General features: G+C 38.2%; 1 protein-coding gene across 10 annotated transcripts in view; it reads right to left on the bottom strand.

Moving 5' to 3' along the window:
• TP63 (tumor protein p63) overlaps positions 1-16416 on the bottom strand; it is a 265811-nt gene that overhangs the window by 169341 nt on the left and 80054 nt on the right. The window contains exon 1 of one of the 10 annotated variants that reach the window (XM_063662551.1): positions 5116-5497. The exons of the other annotated variants lie outside the window; for them this stretch is intronic. The gene's annotated coding sequence lies outside the window, so the exon portion shown is untranslated. Of the gene's footprint in view, positions 1-5115; positions 5498-16416 lie in introns of those variants that run through there. 10 annotated transcript variants of the gene reach the window in all.

Below are 16416 nucleotides of genomic sequence, written 5' to 3'. Positions count from 1 at the left end.
CACATAAGGCTGCTCACTCTTTGTCAGAAAACTCAGATTGCTGAATGAGTGATTTAAAAATTGAGGAAAGGTTTACTGCCCTAAAACCTCTAGATACTTGTCTGATTCCACAGAAAATAATCCAATTGCAGTGGCCTTCAACCTTTTCTCAATTATAGAATCTATTATGGGAATCTGATGACAGTTCTGAACAATCTTATACAATAAACAAAAAAAAGTAAAAATGAAGTATACATACTGACATACATGTAAGTGATTGGGTTTCATTTTCAAAGATTTATAGACCTTAATCCACATTCCTAATCCAAGTCCCATAGCTGAAAGCTTAGTGAAGAATCTTCACTATAATCTTTCATCTGAATTAGGTGTTGGCAAACTACTACTCACAGGCAAAATCTATCCCACCACCTGTTTTTGTAGGTAAAGTCTTTTAAGGACACTGCCATATTTATTTAGGTGTTGGTATATGGCTGCTTTTGAGCTACAACAGCAGAGTTGAGGAGTTGCAATAGCAACCATGTGGCCCGCAAAGTCAAAAATATTTTCTGGCCCTGTGTAGAAAAAGTTTGCTAACACCTGATGTATATAAAAGACCTTTAAAGATTTTAAAATAAATGACAGTTTGAGTTAATACTTGTGAAATTGTAGAAACTTTCTCTTGGACCATTATATGTGGAGTACAAAATAAAGGTGGGAGATCACTGGGCTAATATTTGTCATCCCGGGGAATGACAAGCAATCAGATGTGGACCTGGAAATAAGAAGTGACCCTGGACCAATGAGGCAGGATCCTCGCTTCACACTTGATTTTATTGTAACTGTTCATGTATTTTTCTTAACATCCTCATTAATATTTTAGCACTTTAAATATGGGATGGTGACCCAATTCATAAAGCATGATATATCACACAGATATGATTCAATAGTCTGTTGTTACATAACGATTCAAACTTGGAATACTTCAGCACAAAATCACTTTCACGTATACTCCACTTGATAGTCGTATTATGAATTATGTATCATATTGAACCTTAGGAACTTCCTGTTTTGTAGGTTAACGGTGGAATGCTACCAAGTTCTTATGGTTTGATGTCATAGAATGAATATTATTGTCAACATTCTACAGCTGAATAACATTAAAATACTTGTCAAGATCACACATTCCATCAATATGCAGCAGACCAAGGTCTTGAGCCTCATTCTTTAGACTGCCGCTTCTCAGTGATAAGACGATCGGCCCACCCAGAGAGTAAGACTGAGTGACATTTATATGGAGGAACAAGATACATGTTTACGGATTTTTCTTAAATATAAATTTGCCTAATCTGTATGTGTTTTATTCCAAACATTCACTAGAAATGATGACAAAATATTCCCCCCGCCCCACCCAAGATGAACTCTCACTCTGTTGCCCAGGCTGGAGTGCAATGGCACGATCTCAGCTCACCGCAACCTCCGGCTCCTGGGTTCAAGCAATTCTCCTGCCCCAGCCTCTCAAGTAGCTGGGGTTACAGGTGCGCGCCACCACGCCCAGCTAATTTTTGTATTTTTTAGTAGAGACAGGGTTTCACCATGTTGGTCAGGTTGATCTCGAACTCCTGACCTCATGATCTGCCTACCTTAGCCTCCCAAAGTGCTGGGATTACAGGCGTGAGCCACCACAACCGGCCGGCAAAATAATTTTACATTTGTATTGGCTATGTTTGTGTTGCACCGAAGAATCAGTAGTAACAAAGAACCATGGCAGAAAGCTGAGAATTCACACACTCACTTTCCGAAGCAGGAGTTCCTCCCCCACCATCTGCCCCCATATTGCTAAATTCCCTCGTGTGGTTCCCTTCAAAGTGAAGGAAATATATATTTTCACCTGTCCTGACTTTATTTGTTCCAACTCTTGGTACTAAAATAGCTTAAATCAGAGTCTTTAAAATGTACTTTATCACAACATGATATGCATTATCAAGTTTTGGTGGCATAAAAATAGAAGTTTTAAACTTTAAAATTAGTCATCTTGCCATTCAGGAACAATTTCCTTTTATATATTAATTTTTACATATTTATATTCCTAGTCCCGATAAGTCCTATGTTTTATTTTTTAAATTTTCTGTTGATTATGCTTTAACCCTATTTGAAAGTGGACTTTACAGGGTCTGTCTTGTGTATAAACTTCACATTACCATGTTTACCTAATTCCTTAACATTCAACATAATATTTATACTATGTCTGTTTTAATTATTTGTCCTGGTAAATTTCATTTTTAGTAAATTAAATATACCAAATTGACTAAAGACAGGAAATGTGGTTTATATAAATCACAACCTTTAGACTTTTTTTTCAGAACGAGGTATAACACCTTGAAAAAATAGTATCTAGCCATAAAGTCTGATACAAATCATAAGGATTTATTTATTGAGCAACACATTTGTGCAAATCATGGTGAGAAGTAGGGGAGAAAAAGAAATCTATCGCTGGTTTATCCTTGCCCCATATTTTTTAAATATCAATTATCTGAGACTGTGTTATATATTTACATGTTGATTGTTAGTCTCTCCCGCACCCCCATCCACCCCACTGCCTGAAGAATGTAAGCTTAACATGAGCTGATTGCCCCGTTCATGGATGCATCCCCAAGGCCTGGAACAGTGCTCAGCAAGAAGGTGTTCCATAACCATAATGCTTGTGAATACAGAATGTGAACGGAGGAGATGGAGGGGATTTGAATCCCAGGTGCATTTAATTGTATTTATCTTCCACTCTTGCAAAACATCTCTGTTAGTTACTGCCCCAGCTCCACTGTAGAGATGCAAAGAAATTACTAGAGAATATCATTCTAAGTGAAGTAACCCAGGAATGGAAAAACAAACAGCATATGTTCTCACTCATAAGTGGGAGCTAAGCCATAAGGATGCAAAGGCATAAGAATGACACAACGGACTTTGGGAACCCGGGGAAAGGGTGGGAAGAAGGTGAGGGATAAAAGACTACAAATTGGGTTCAGTGTATACTATTTGGGGGATGAGCGCAGCAGAATCTCACAAATCACCTCTAAAAAATTTACTTATGTAACCAAACACTACCTGTTCCCCCAATAACCCATGAAAATAAATCATTATTAAGAATTAAACATAATATAAATTACATACCATAAAAAAGTAATGAACAATTAGGGAAACTTTAACACTGAACCTTGAAGATACATTTATATCTCGCATCCCTACACATAACGGAATTCCTGATATAACAACTGGGCATTCATAAACATTCGTTGAATGGATGAATGGCTTAATTCATACAGCCTGAAAGGGTTAGTATAAAAATATAGGTTGGATAACTCCTAAGTCTTTATTCTTTCTGGTATATTGCAATGACCTCTGTGAGGAGTGAAGTGGATATTTGCAACAACGAGACAAAAAAAAAAAAAAAAATTGAAAGCCAGGCACAAGAACAAAAAAGTACTTGCAAAAGCCCCTGAGGACTTTGGTGTGATAACACAACCCAGTAAATAAGGTTCCACATGGTAATCCTGAGGGTGCGCACTATTTTTGGCTTAAAAAGTAAAGTATGTATTATATTCAGAAATTTCTAACTTCCAATACAAAAAGAAACATAAAATGCTATCTAACAAGTATATGTTCAACTATTATAGAAAACTCAGCTACCCAGAATAATGTATTTCTTAAAGACACCTGGTAGATAAGTTTTGTTTTTACTAAATCATTAGGGCACATTTTGTTCCTCTCTGATCAGGATTACATTTTGTCTATGGTACAGATTTTTATTTACAGTTTCTACCTGACTGGTTGGTTCATGGAGAGAAGAACCAAATTTTAGTTTCTGGCCTTTGTGGGTTCACAGATTAGCACAGTATATGGCACAGAGTGGGTGTCAAACAAATGTTTGTTGAATGAAGTATTTGAAAAGGACAAGTAACAATGCTAACATCAATAACAGAATCAATAGCTATCATTTGATTGTTTCCATGAGCAAGGTATCTGCAATATGCCTGACAGGCATTGTTTAATTTTCACAACATCCCTTGAATTAGATACCAATATGAACCCATTTAATAGATAAGAAAAATGCTCAAACTCACATGGTAACCAGGAGAATGGTACCTCTGGGTTTTTAAGGATATGGCTTCAGAGTCCCTAGTCTGTCATTCACAAGGTTAGTAACTTTGGGCAAGCTATGCAACCTCTCTAACCTTCATTTTCCATATCTGTAACGGTGAGGAGGAGAATACACTAGTACCTATATCACTGAAGGAAAAAAAAGGTCTTGACTCTTTACCTTAGAAAGTTACTCCACTTCCCCAGTAAGGAGCAGTAGGTGTCACACTTTACAGTTCAACAGAAATACTTGGGAGTACATTTGGAAAATGCCAGTTCCTTGTCCCTTCCTCCAAGAGATTCTGTTTCAAATGATCTGGACTGAGGCTTACAAATCTGCACTTTAAACAAACTGCACTTGAAAACACATGGCTTCAGTATTCACCTAAATTCTAATCTGTTTAGTTTTTATTAAAGACAGAGCACCTTAATAAGTCTGCATTTTCTCTAAATATCTGTCCTAAAATAGACATCAGTCTTATTCACTATGATGTCACTTTAATACTTGAACAAAATAGTATGACGTAATAATTATAATTAATATAACACATGCTGCATGCTGGGCATTGTTCTAAATGTCTTATGAATATTTAATCCTCCCAACAAAACATGATAAAGTTGGTGTTTTACACATACCCACGTTTACTAGGTGTATAATTTTGGGGAAGGTACATGAGCTTTCTGTTCCTGGAGTAGTTCTTAACTATCACACTGTGTGGGCTCTCCTAGGAGTGAACAGAGTTCAGAGCCTGGCCTTAAAGGCCCAATGCGTTCACTGGCTGGGATCTTGGGCAAGTCCCTGCCTCTGTTTGGGATTCAAGTTCCTCCTCTATGAAGTGAAGGGGTTGATTCCCATGAGCTCTAAGGCCCTCTGGTCCAAAGATTCTATCGTGCATTTTACAGGAGACTTTTGACCTTGTTATCAGATGAACTACAGCCCAAGGATTGCTGACACTAAAGACACGCTCATCCTTCTAAGGCTGCTCCCTTATTATTTTTTCTTACCTGCCAATTCCAAACACTTCCTTCTGAGTTATTTGTCCTCTGTCATTCCTTTTTGCTGAGGAAACCAAATATACTTCAGTCTAGAGAGGGTAGATCAGCGTCTTCAGAGAATTCTTTCCAAGCCCTGCTGTCTTTGTTTAATCTGGCCCCCAGAGAGCTTCCACCTGAGCCTGTTTGAACCTCATTACTCTCCCAGGGAGGTTCACCAGTTTCTTGTCTCTCCTTTCCTACTCTCCTCTTGAGCAATGACGTTCTTCTGACCTAATTCACCCTCAGTAACATCTCTCCAATCCATCCTTCCTACTTCTCTACTTTCTTGCTGTTGTTTAATTCCAGGCTTAAACCTTCAGGCTTCCTTTAGCCCTGTATTTCTCAAAGCTGGCTACACATTAGAATATCTGGGATGCTTAAAATACAGATGCCTGGGCACTATCCCAGTTCAATTAAATCAGAATTTCCCAGACTTAAACATGAGCTGGAATATTACTTAAAAGTCTAGAAATTCCATAAGAGATTGTAATGCTTGGTGAGTTTCAGAACCATTGCTGTCTAGACTTAAGGAGTCTCAAGTGGCGAGGATAAACAAATCGAAATCACCTGGGCAGCTGGATACTCCTTACGCCCAGGGAGGTAAGTCTGGGCATGTGAAACAAGCGAGAGCCTCGCAGGTGTTTTGAAGAAGTCCCTTTATGAAACAAAGTTCTAGCTGAACCTCCAAAGCAAGATGGATCATTATGCTTTCCTGCCGCCCACTTTAGCAGAGCAACCCAAGGATTCTTGTTGTGTCTTGCCACCCAGTTAATATTTCCAATCACAATGGGCAATGCAGCGGAAAAAAAAAAAAGCACTTGATAGAAAGATCCATAGGTTTTTCACTGTCTGCCCTAACTAGCCAGGTAACTATGGGGGAATCCCTTTCTCTCTCTAGTTTTCATTTTCCCCATGTGTAATAGAAGGTTATTGTATTACTAGAAAATACTAGAAAATCACTAAGCATCCTTCCTACTTTATTATTCTATTATGGTAAGGCCCACAACCTATTGTTCCTCTCTCTATTACACAAGTAGCCCTAGTTCTTTCAACATTCAGCTGACAACAGGCAATTCATCTGAGAAAATCTATTCACGACTCCTAGTAAAGACAGTCCACTGTAAACCAATAACTACTGCTGCAAAGACTTCTTCAAACTTCCTACTGCACCAAAAAGTCTGCCTAAATTGCAGATCAGGTCTCTAAATCTCTGCAAAGATCTTCCCTGTCAGTGTCCTCTTATAGCAACTTCATCGGAAGGCAATCACCTCCTACAGGCAAATGCCTTTATGGACATGACTGGGAGAGACTTGTTTACGAACAGGCCCTCTGGCCTCACCCCTCCAGCTGTCCAGTGATGCACAGAAGGTAATTCCAGTGTGACTGCAGTGTGGCTGCTGGGAGCCTTCTCTTTGTTTGCTGTCTCTTAGTGTGAGATGGCTGAGTCTGTTAGGAGATGCTGGATAATGAATGTGTAGCAGAGTCTCTCTGCCTGTCTCCCTATCTGCTCCCTGCCAGCCTCCAGTCTTCTTTTTTTTGAGATGGAGTTTCACTCTTGTTGCCCAGGCTGGAGTGCAATGGCATAGTCTCAGCTCACTGCAACCTTCACCTCCTGGGTTCAAGTGATTATCCTGCCTCAGCCTCCTGAGTAGCTGGGATTACAGGCATGTGCCACCACGCCCGGCTAATTTTGTATTTTTCGTAGAGACGGGGTTTCTCCATGTTTGTCAGGCTGGTCTTGAACTCCTGACCTCAGGTGATCTGCCCGCCTCAGCCTCCCAAAGTGCTGGGATTCAGTCTTCTTTAATGTAAGAGATGCACTATCTAAAGTTATTGGAGACAGGATGGCCTTTAAGGCCTTGTCTAATGAGAACATTCTATGTACAACGTATAAGAAGTTTTTTCACAAGTAAATGAAATATACTTAAGCCAATAATGATAATAAAAATAATATTTAACAGGATAAACATTTAAAATCAGGAGTGTTCACAAGCTTTGATCATCCCTTCAATGATTCTTCCTCCTTGGCCTGGTTCTTTGACCTCTGTATCTAAGAATGATGGAGGGAGAAGAGAGATGAACAAATTTAGCAATGATGCTTTAGTCTATCTACAAAACAAAGAGCTCTGAGATAGAGGTGGCATGGAAAAAATGAAAACTTTGTGGGCCGAGCTTGCTGGGGGCAAGAATTTGAGACAGGGTTTGGCAGAGGAAAAATGAATAGATTGTAACTTGTGAAGGCAGGAGAGAAGAGTAAACAGTGAAAAGTGCTACTGAAGATTATGAACTGGATCTTCTTTAATATCCTTTTAGAAACAGAATAAATGAGATTAAATGAATAAAAATCCTTTTAAGTTGTATGTGATTGTTCAGTGCTTCTCAAATGCAGTACTGCTTAGAGGACAAACCCAGGCTTTATCTACATTTCAAGAAAGAAATTTGTTTTTTAAAGTTCATAGAGAAAAAGAGGAGCATAATTCCAAAGAAAAGGGCTCACGAAGGAGATCTGGCTCAAGAAAAACAGAAGACTCTCTGAAATAGGGATCTACAAACTGCTACCCACAAAATTACTCTCATCTGTTTTTGCAGCGTTTTTAAGCCATGCTCATTTGTTTAGGTATAGTCTATGACTGCTTTCAACCTGTGACGGCAGAGCTGAGTAGCTGTGACAGAGACTGCGTGGCCTACAAAGCTGAAAATATTCAATCTGATTTTTTACAGAAAGACTTTGCTGGACTAGACTCGAAGATAACATTTTATGGCATGATTATGCCATAAAATGGCGGGACTAGATGTGTTGATTGGTCAGGTAGAACTTTACAAAAGAAATCTGGAGGAACAAACAGATGTCTGATAAATCGGATGCAAAAAGAATACGTATGAAAGAGTGAATATGGGCACATAATCAAGGGAGAACCAACTGAGCATCATGGACTCTGCAAGCGCAGATTAGGAAGCTTATAACTAAGGACAAGTTTGAGCGTTTTCAAAAAAGGCTACCAATTCGTTTTAAAATAAATGATCTATGAGTATGTTCAAAAGAAAGTTGTGATTGCTAGGAGCTGCCTGGCTTCCCAAAGAACAAGTTCTCTCACTTTTACCAAACCGAGAACACCGTTTTTCTGTGGGCAGGTTTTTCCTTCGTGCATCTATGGCTTTTGTCCTTGTCTGCATCTATGAGTTTTGTTCTTGCTGCTATTTTCCTCTTACCCTACACTTCAATTATGGCAACTGAGAAATTTGTGCCTTTTCATTCAATTATGTCTGAGAGATGTCAGAGCTCCTCACAAAGAGCTAGAGAAATTCATATTCCGAAGTATTCTTTATATTCTTCTCATATTCTTTATATTCTTATTTCTGTTAAATATACCCCTCTCCAAAAGTATATGCTACATTGTTTTTTTTGTTTTTGGTTTTTTAGATAAATGATTCAAAGTAAAGCTCAAAAGTGATTTCCATCTTTTTCCACCTTTCCCAAAAATGACAATCCCATCTTACATGTATGTATAGGTTCTCTACCCCCAAGGAAAACTGAATCACTTATATTAGTTGGCTAACTTAACAATATTATATGTTTACATGTTTCTTTAACAATTGAAACATTGAATTTCTAAATGATGTGATAAAGGTCTTTACACTTAGCCTGCTAAAGGTTATTTATGCAGTATTCTCAGGTGATATGGTTTGGCTCTCTGTCCCCACACAAATCTTGTCCTCACATGTCAAGGGAGGGATCTGATGGGAGGTGATTGGATCATGGTGACGGTTTCCCCCATGCCATTCTCATGATAGTGAGTGACCGCTCACAAGATCTGATGGTTTGAAAGTGTTTGGTAGTTCCCCCATCCTGCCACCATGCGAAACACGCCTTCCTTCCCCTTTGCCTTCTGCCATGGTTGTAAGTTTCCCGAGGCCTTCCCAGTCTTGTGAAACTCTGAGTCAATTAAACCTCTTTTGTTTGTAAATTACCCAGTCTCAGGTAGTCCTTTATAGCACTGTGAAAACAAACTAATACATCAGGTTTACTTTTCCCTTGAAATAATTCATTCCAAAATAAACACAAGATCACTCCTATCCCAGGAACATGTGTCCCCTTACTCAATCATGGCTTTCTGGTCACTGCAAAGTTGTCCCTAGGAGTTTTCTCCACACACTTGGGAATCAAAATCCATCACTTGTAGATGTTTGTGATATATCCTTGTAGTTTACCCTCTTTAAAGATTGGCATTAGTTTTTGTTTTTCCAATGTAGACCTTTCTCCATCAGCGCATTCTCTTATATTGTTATCTTTCCTGAATAATTTCTCACTTTAGATTCTTGGAGTCTGACAGAAATAGTAGATTATATAGCAAGTTTTCTCATTTTTCCATATTAACACATTCTTTAATTCTATCCCTTGCATTGAATGTGTTTCCTGTTACTATGAACTCTATATCTTCCCTTTCTAAGCTCAGGGTGAAGACTGACTTTTGGAGGCTGGGTCCAATTTCAAGCTAAAAGAAAAAAAGAACACAAAGAAAACTGCTTTAAAGGAAAGGGCTTATGCAGTGCAGAAGAGATATCCTCAAGCCTAATTCCCAGATTTTAAAGAAGCATTAAGCAGCTTAGCGACTGAACAAGCATGATTACTTTTGGTTAATGAGACCAACTTCATTTAATCAGGATGTCTACAATCCTAATTTCAGATTTTATCTGTGACCTACAGGCTTGTGAGGTCATATTTTTAGTGTATTGAGTTTAAAGAACTTCAAATTCAGTATAGCTATATGAAAACAGTATAGCTGTTCTCAATTCTCATTCCATCCAGATGCTTCTGAAAGCAGTCAGCTTCCCACATCTTAGCTAATGAGCAAACTATTATTCAAAGTTATTGTGTTTGTCAAAAGTTATATGACACACTCTCTCAAGCTGATCTCTTGATCAGTGTGAAAGATTATATTTAGTACATTATTTATTATGAAATTATCTGTGATTGATCCAGATGAAGTATGTGTTTGCACGTTGGAAAGGTTATTAAATAGTGATAATAACTCTTTAATTTCAGAGATGTCAAAACATTGGAATTGGAGCAGCTTTAGGATAGCAAACACTGTGTGTGTGTGTGTACATATTTGTTTAGTTTGTACACGTGTATGTTGATATTTCAGTTGTTGCAATTGATAGTGTGAATTAGATATAAAGTTACTAAGAGGCTGGGTGCGGTGATTCACTCCTGTAATCCCAGCACTTTGGGAGCCCGAGGTGGGCGGATCACCTGAGGTTAGGAGTTCTAGACCAGCCTGGTCAACATGGTGAAACCCCGTCTCTACTGAAAATACAAAATTAGCTGGGTGTGGTGGCACTCGCCTGTAGTCCCAGCTACTTGGGAGGCTGAGACAGGAGAATCACTTGAAGCCAGGAGGTGGAGGCTGCAACAATGAGCCGAGATTGCGCCACTGCACTCCAGTCTGGGTGAGACAGAGTAAGACTCCGTCTAAAAAAAAAAAAAAAAAAAAAAAAAAGGTACTAAGAGATTCTGATAGCTCTTCCTAGGAGAAGAAAAGTGCTTATCATGAAGTAGATGAACTGAAAAAATTTCAGATAAGATAGACTAGTGCCAAAGGGGGAAAAGAATGCAACTGAGGAACTGTTTGTTTATTTTGGTTCCTTTAAAAATGTTGGGCTATAAAATTCAGAATATCATAAAATTCCACAGTCCTTTCAGAGTAAGAACTATGGATTTCTTGCATCTCCACTGTGTTTACTGCTGTGAAAGCTGAAAAGTTCCTTTTCTAATGACACCATTCCAATGTTGGGACTGAGTGAGAAAGACGATTGGCAAATTCTCTCTCTTTAAAAGGGAAGGGATCATGGAAATAGCATTTCCAGGGCTTTTTAAAAATGAAATTCAACACAGAAATTATGACATTCTTTCCACAGAGTCCAGTGACTAAGAATCTAAACAAATTTTATGATGTAAAATCATTAAAACAAAATGGCCCTGAACAAATATGCTATCCCCTGGGGTTTGATCTCACTCAAGAAAAGAGTAAATAAAAATATATTTTATAAAATTGGGCATTATACATAAAAGGGAGGTATCTAATAGAATTACAGATAAAGAATAGAAAGGTCAGTAAGGGATGCATTGAGCACTGATTAGGAACATGAATTTTAGAAATGTGGTTTTGCTACATTACAGATGTTTGACTTGAAACAAGTTGCTTAAACTTTCTAAGCCTCAGTTTCCTCATATGGGGAACAGGAATAAAAATATTTAATGTGTTATATAGCTGTATGAGTAAATGAGATGTATATAAAGTTTTTAGTACAGTACGTAGTGAGTACTGAATAAATGGTAGGTAATTGTTATCACTATCTAAGCTAAAGTGGTCGAAAGTGAAATCCACATCCCTCTGAGAATAATGAGCCAAGGGATGGGGACAGCGGAGCATGGTTCAGTTCCTGAAGCCTCAGTGCTCACGTAGACTTAGAATTATTTCTCAAACAATTTCATGGTCTCTTGATTTTTCTAACAAAAGAAAAACAAACAGATCAAATCAGTGCACAGAAATTTATACAGTGATAAATCTTTACTATTCCACAATAAGATTCATTGTGGTTTATGTACAGTATCCAAATTCTTCACATGGCTAGCTGCTCCAATTTTTAGCATCAAATTTACATACCATGGTGGCTGTATCCGAAACCACCCCAGAGATGGTTTCCGACTCACAACCCGTGACCTTGTTAAGGGTATAGAGTAATTTACCATCAATGTCAGTTTGTAATTACAATCATCTTTTGCTGAAATGTATATACCTAATAGGTCTTAATGTTTATCAAGGAATATTCCCTAGAATAGCAAAGGTGGCACATTCTTAGAGAGATCAAATCTGGACGTTATACCTTATCTTCTTCTAAGCGATCAGAACATACCCTCAATGCTTCTTGTTTTAGATTAAAAGATAACCACAGGAAAAAACAAATGCCATACTTTCAAAACAAATGCTATAATCAGACTTCTCACACAAAATCTTACACGGATATTTCCCTTCCGGCAGCTCTCTTGTGTGGCTTTCCTACTCGGGGTGACTAAGAGGTCTAGAATCTTTCCATCTAGTGGCTTAGCTGTCCTGTAGGGTCTCAAAGACTTCTTCTGGGTCCTCTCTACTCAGCCTATGATAAAGAGAGGAGAGGAGAAGGGAGGAGAAAGGGAAGAAACGAGGGCGAGTGAAGGGTCAGATGGTAATTGTAGTGCCACATCTGGAAGTAGCACGAAGCACTCCTGCCTGTATTGCACTAGTTAGAACCAAGTCACATGCCCATGCCTAACTTTAAGGGAGGTTGGCAAAATACAGTTAACTACGTCCAAGAGGAAAATAAAACAGTTTGCTGAACGTACAGCACTGTTTCTCTCCCAGGGCTTCTCTGGTTGGGTAGAATTTTTGAGTTCTTGGATTTTTGTTCTATTTTGGTTTTTAGACAGCACTTTTAAAAAAAAGAGATGCCTTTTATATGAATATGTACGTGTATGTCTCTGTGTGTGTACATACAATGACTCTAACTCTGAGAAGCAAGCTGAATTAACTCTTTGTTATTTATGTATGCCCTTCTTCAATACTCCCTCCCGAGAAACCAGGCCTCTCATATTTGAGAGAATTTTGGAAAGATGTGAGGATAATCTCCAACCAAGGAAAACCTATCAGAAAGTGTGGTGTACATCAGTGAGAGATACAATATTGAAAAGGAGGCCTCTAAGTCACAACCAAGTCACTCAAATATAACTAGGATGGACAGAAAAGAAAGTTCTCAAAATTTCCGCATAATTGGTGTACAAACATACACTTTAACAAACCTCTGTCAAAACAAGATGGTTTTTTTCTGTACTTATCCTTTGATATTGGTATTTCTGCATTACTCTCTGTTATATTCTGTTCTTAGGCAATGAGCCTATACTATGTGATGGGATAATTTCTGGAATGATTGCTAAAACCTAATCTTTTTGCCTGTGTCTCTGTAAGCTTTCAGGACAAGTAGAGATCCAGGAACACTGGGAACATGATCACTTTCCCAAATGTCATGGCAGAGAATAATAGAACTTGAAGGTTCTATTATTAAAACTCTTAGAGGTTTAATAGTACATTTCCCAAAGTCCACCTTATGAGGGTCCTGTGACGCTTTGCATCACACACACATACACATACACACAATTCCACTTACAGGGTGTCTTTAATTCATCTACAGATAATCATTTGGCACTGAGTATCTGTGAATACCACATATAAAATGAAGAGTTGGAAAATCCAACTTTGTCTAAATTGCTTTCAGTTTTCAGATGTATTAAGGATAAACAGAAACTATTAAAACCATACTTTAGAGAGAATGAAGACCAGGTTTTAATCACTCTTTCCATACTGAACAAAAAATTTTTCACTTGATCATATATTTTCTAATTAGTGATTTGTAAAGCCTCTCAGACTTAGAAATTGATTTGCTACTTATTTTATTATATTATTATGGACTTATTTATTGAAATAATATTCAATTATAAAAGTTATAAAAGCATCAATTATAATTATGAAGAGGGGTATAAAGTTATTCACAAAATATACACCTAATATAATAAGTTTAACAATTGGATTAGACTTGAACTTGTAATTTAATTGTTCAACAGTGGTATACATAATACTGCTTTGAAATACTTTTTTTTATTTTATGCAGGCTTTAGTCTCTAATCTTTCCAAAACTCAAAAATCAAATAAATTTGGGAGATGTGAAGCTTGACTTTCTGAAGTTAAAACTGGATCAGTTCATTGGAGATGAAGTACATTTGAGATTACTCCCTAAACGTTTGGAATAAGATGAACTCGTTTCAAATGAAAAGAACTCAGCTCAGGAAAATGAACTATTTATCCAAAAACTCAAGGACCAGAGGATGGTATCAAAGGCTAGTTTTCTGTCAGCTCAAAACCAGATGCTCATGTGTAGATCGTTTACTCAAGCTGTGATAATTGGGCTCTTCCCCACTGTTGAAACAAGTTAGTAGTTTGTCCATTGATTCAGTAAACATTTACTGAGTACAGTTACTTGCCAGGCAGTGTGTTAAGTGTCAGAAATACACAGAATGAATAGAATGCTATAAAGCCCAAAGGCAGGGGTACAAATGGAGATGAAGTGGCCATAAAGCCTATTTTGAGGTTTTTGCATCTCAATCTATCTGACCATAAGCCAAATAATCAGGAATTCCCATCTTGACCTCTCTGTCTATGCTATGGTGGTCTGGGAGAATTCCCAGGCAAACCTAGCTCTTTCTTAGAGGTTTAAGATGTGGCAATAGTGGAATTTCCCAGCACCCCGAGTCCAAAAACAGATGTCCCCGTGTCAGTTCACATCTCAGATATTTTCAATGGCTCCCTATCAAGATCAAAGCCCAAACTCAATGGCATGGTTTTGAAGATGCCTAATGATCTGACCTTAAACTCATCTCATAATAAAACATAATTCATAATCCTACCTTCATTTCTGAAATAGTCCTTGCATTTTATAACCATTCTCTTTGCTTACTCTGTCTTTCAACCTGAAACACCTTTCCATATTTGTCTTCTTATTGCTGTGATCTGAATAATTGTGTCCCCACCCTCACCCCACCAAATCTATATGTTGAAACCTAACCCCCAAGGTAATGATAGTAAGAGGTGGGGTTTTGAGGAGGTGATTAAATCGTTACTGCCTCTCCTCATGAATGGGATTAGTGCTCTTGTAAAACAGGCCCCAAAGAGCTGCTGTGTGCCCTTTCCACCATGTGAGGACAAAACAAGAAGGTGCCACCTACGAAAAAGCTGGTGCTCATCAGATGGAATCCACCGGTGCCTTGATTTAAGACTTTCCAGCCTCCAGGACCATGAGAATTTCTGTTGTTTGTAAGTTACCCAGTTTATGGTATTTTGTTACAGCCCTCCTAGTGGACTAAGACTTATTAATAACCTAGCTAATCTTCACTTCTTACCTCAGAATATTTCAGAAAAGTTTCTTATTCCTCTCCAGTCAAAAATGTCTTCTTCCATATTTCTGTGACAAACTGACCTCTGTAACTGAATTTTATCTTGTGCAGTAGTTAGTTGTTTACATGTCTGTTTTCTGTCCTCGTTAGTGAGGACAGGGAAATGCATTATTGTATCTCAGTGGCCACCACGGTGCCTATTGTAGTGTTTGTGCAAGGTATGTGCTCAATAAATGCACATCAATTTTAATTGCTCTGTGTTTTCCTTCTCCAGATTCAGTACTGAAACTTTCCAGAAGAAAGTCGACTCGAGTCCTGTCTACTATTTAGCTACTACTTTTCTTCAAGTGGCCTCCACACTTCTTCCACTTTTCTCCTTCATGCTTTTGCTCTTCCTCTGTCCATCCACCAAACCAACATAACAGCTTCCTATCACGGAAGTTCCATCAGTCTACCTATCTCTGCCTTATATTCTTTGCTCAAACCCATACATCAGTGTAAGGATCCAGCTGGTATAAGATCATAAAAAGTGGATAGGCCTAACTGGAGACATTATACCCACATGAAAGAAAGCAGGTTATATTTTTTAAATTGTCAGAGTACTGTAGGCTGTCAGTTATTATGGTACCACTACAACACAAGGCAAGACACTATTCTGACAATCCACTGAATTTCTCTGTTCTCTACTCATTTGTTTGCATTCTTCCCTCTATCTGGAGTACTTCCAGATTTATCTATTAAACCCCTCTCTTCTTTAAAGCCTGGAGCCAATGTTACTTCCTCCTTGAAATGTCTCCAATCCTCCAGGTAAAATTTATATTTTTTTCCCCATGTTCCTGTGGCACTTTTAAGCAACTCTGGTGGACCACTCATCAGCACTTACCTCACACGGGTACTATGAATGTATTATCAGCCTTGTCTTACTAATGTTGTCGTTGTCTACCTCACCCAGCACAGGACCTTGTACACATAAACCCTCAATAGGAATTGTTGAATTAAATGCACACCTCTTCTATACCTACTCTGAGCAGTAGCAACCAGGTTCTTGGCCTAAATTCCACAAGGCTGGTTTCTTAAAAGCAAACTGTAGATGGGAAAATCTATGCTGTAAATGATTAAGTAATGGTTCCTGGCTCAACTGGAAGAACAGTGGCAACATCAAGGTCAGAAGTCTTCTCTTTGACAACAGATAACCCGTACCATATTGCCTTAGACATGGGCACTGTAACCAATGTGTCTATATACTATTCCAAACTCTCCAAGAGAACAGAGAGACCTTATAATTGATG

The sequence above is a fragment of the Pongo pygmaeus genome, chromosome 2 (genome assembly GCF_028885625.2).
Source record: "Pongo pygmaeus isolate AG05252 chromosome 2, NHGRI_mPonPyg2-v2.0_pri, whole genome shotgun sequence".
NCBI lineage: Eukaryota > Metazoa > Chordata > Mammalia > Primates > Hominidae > Pongo > Pongo pygmaeus.
Note: the sequence above shows the minus strand (reverse complement) of the source record. Positions and strands in the feature narration are given on the sequence as shown.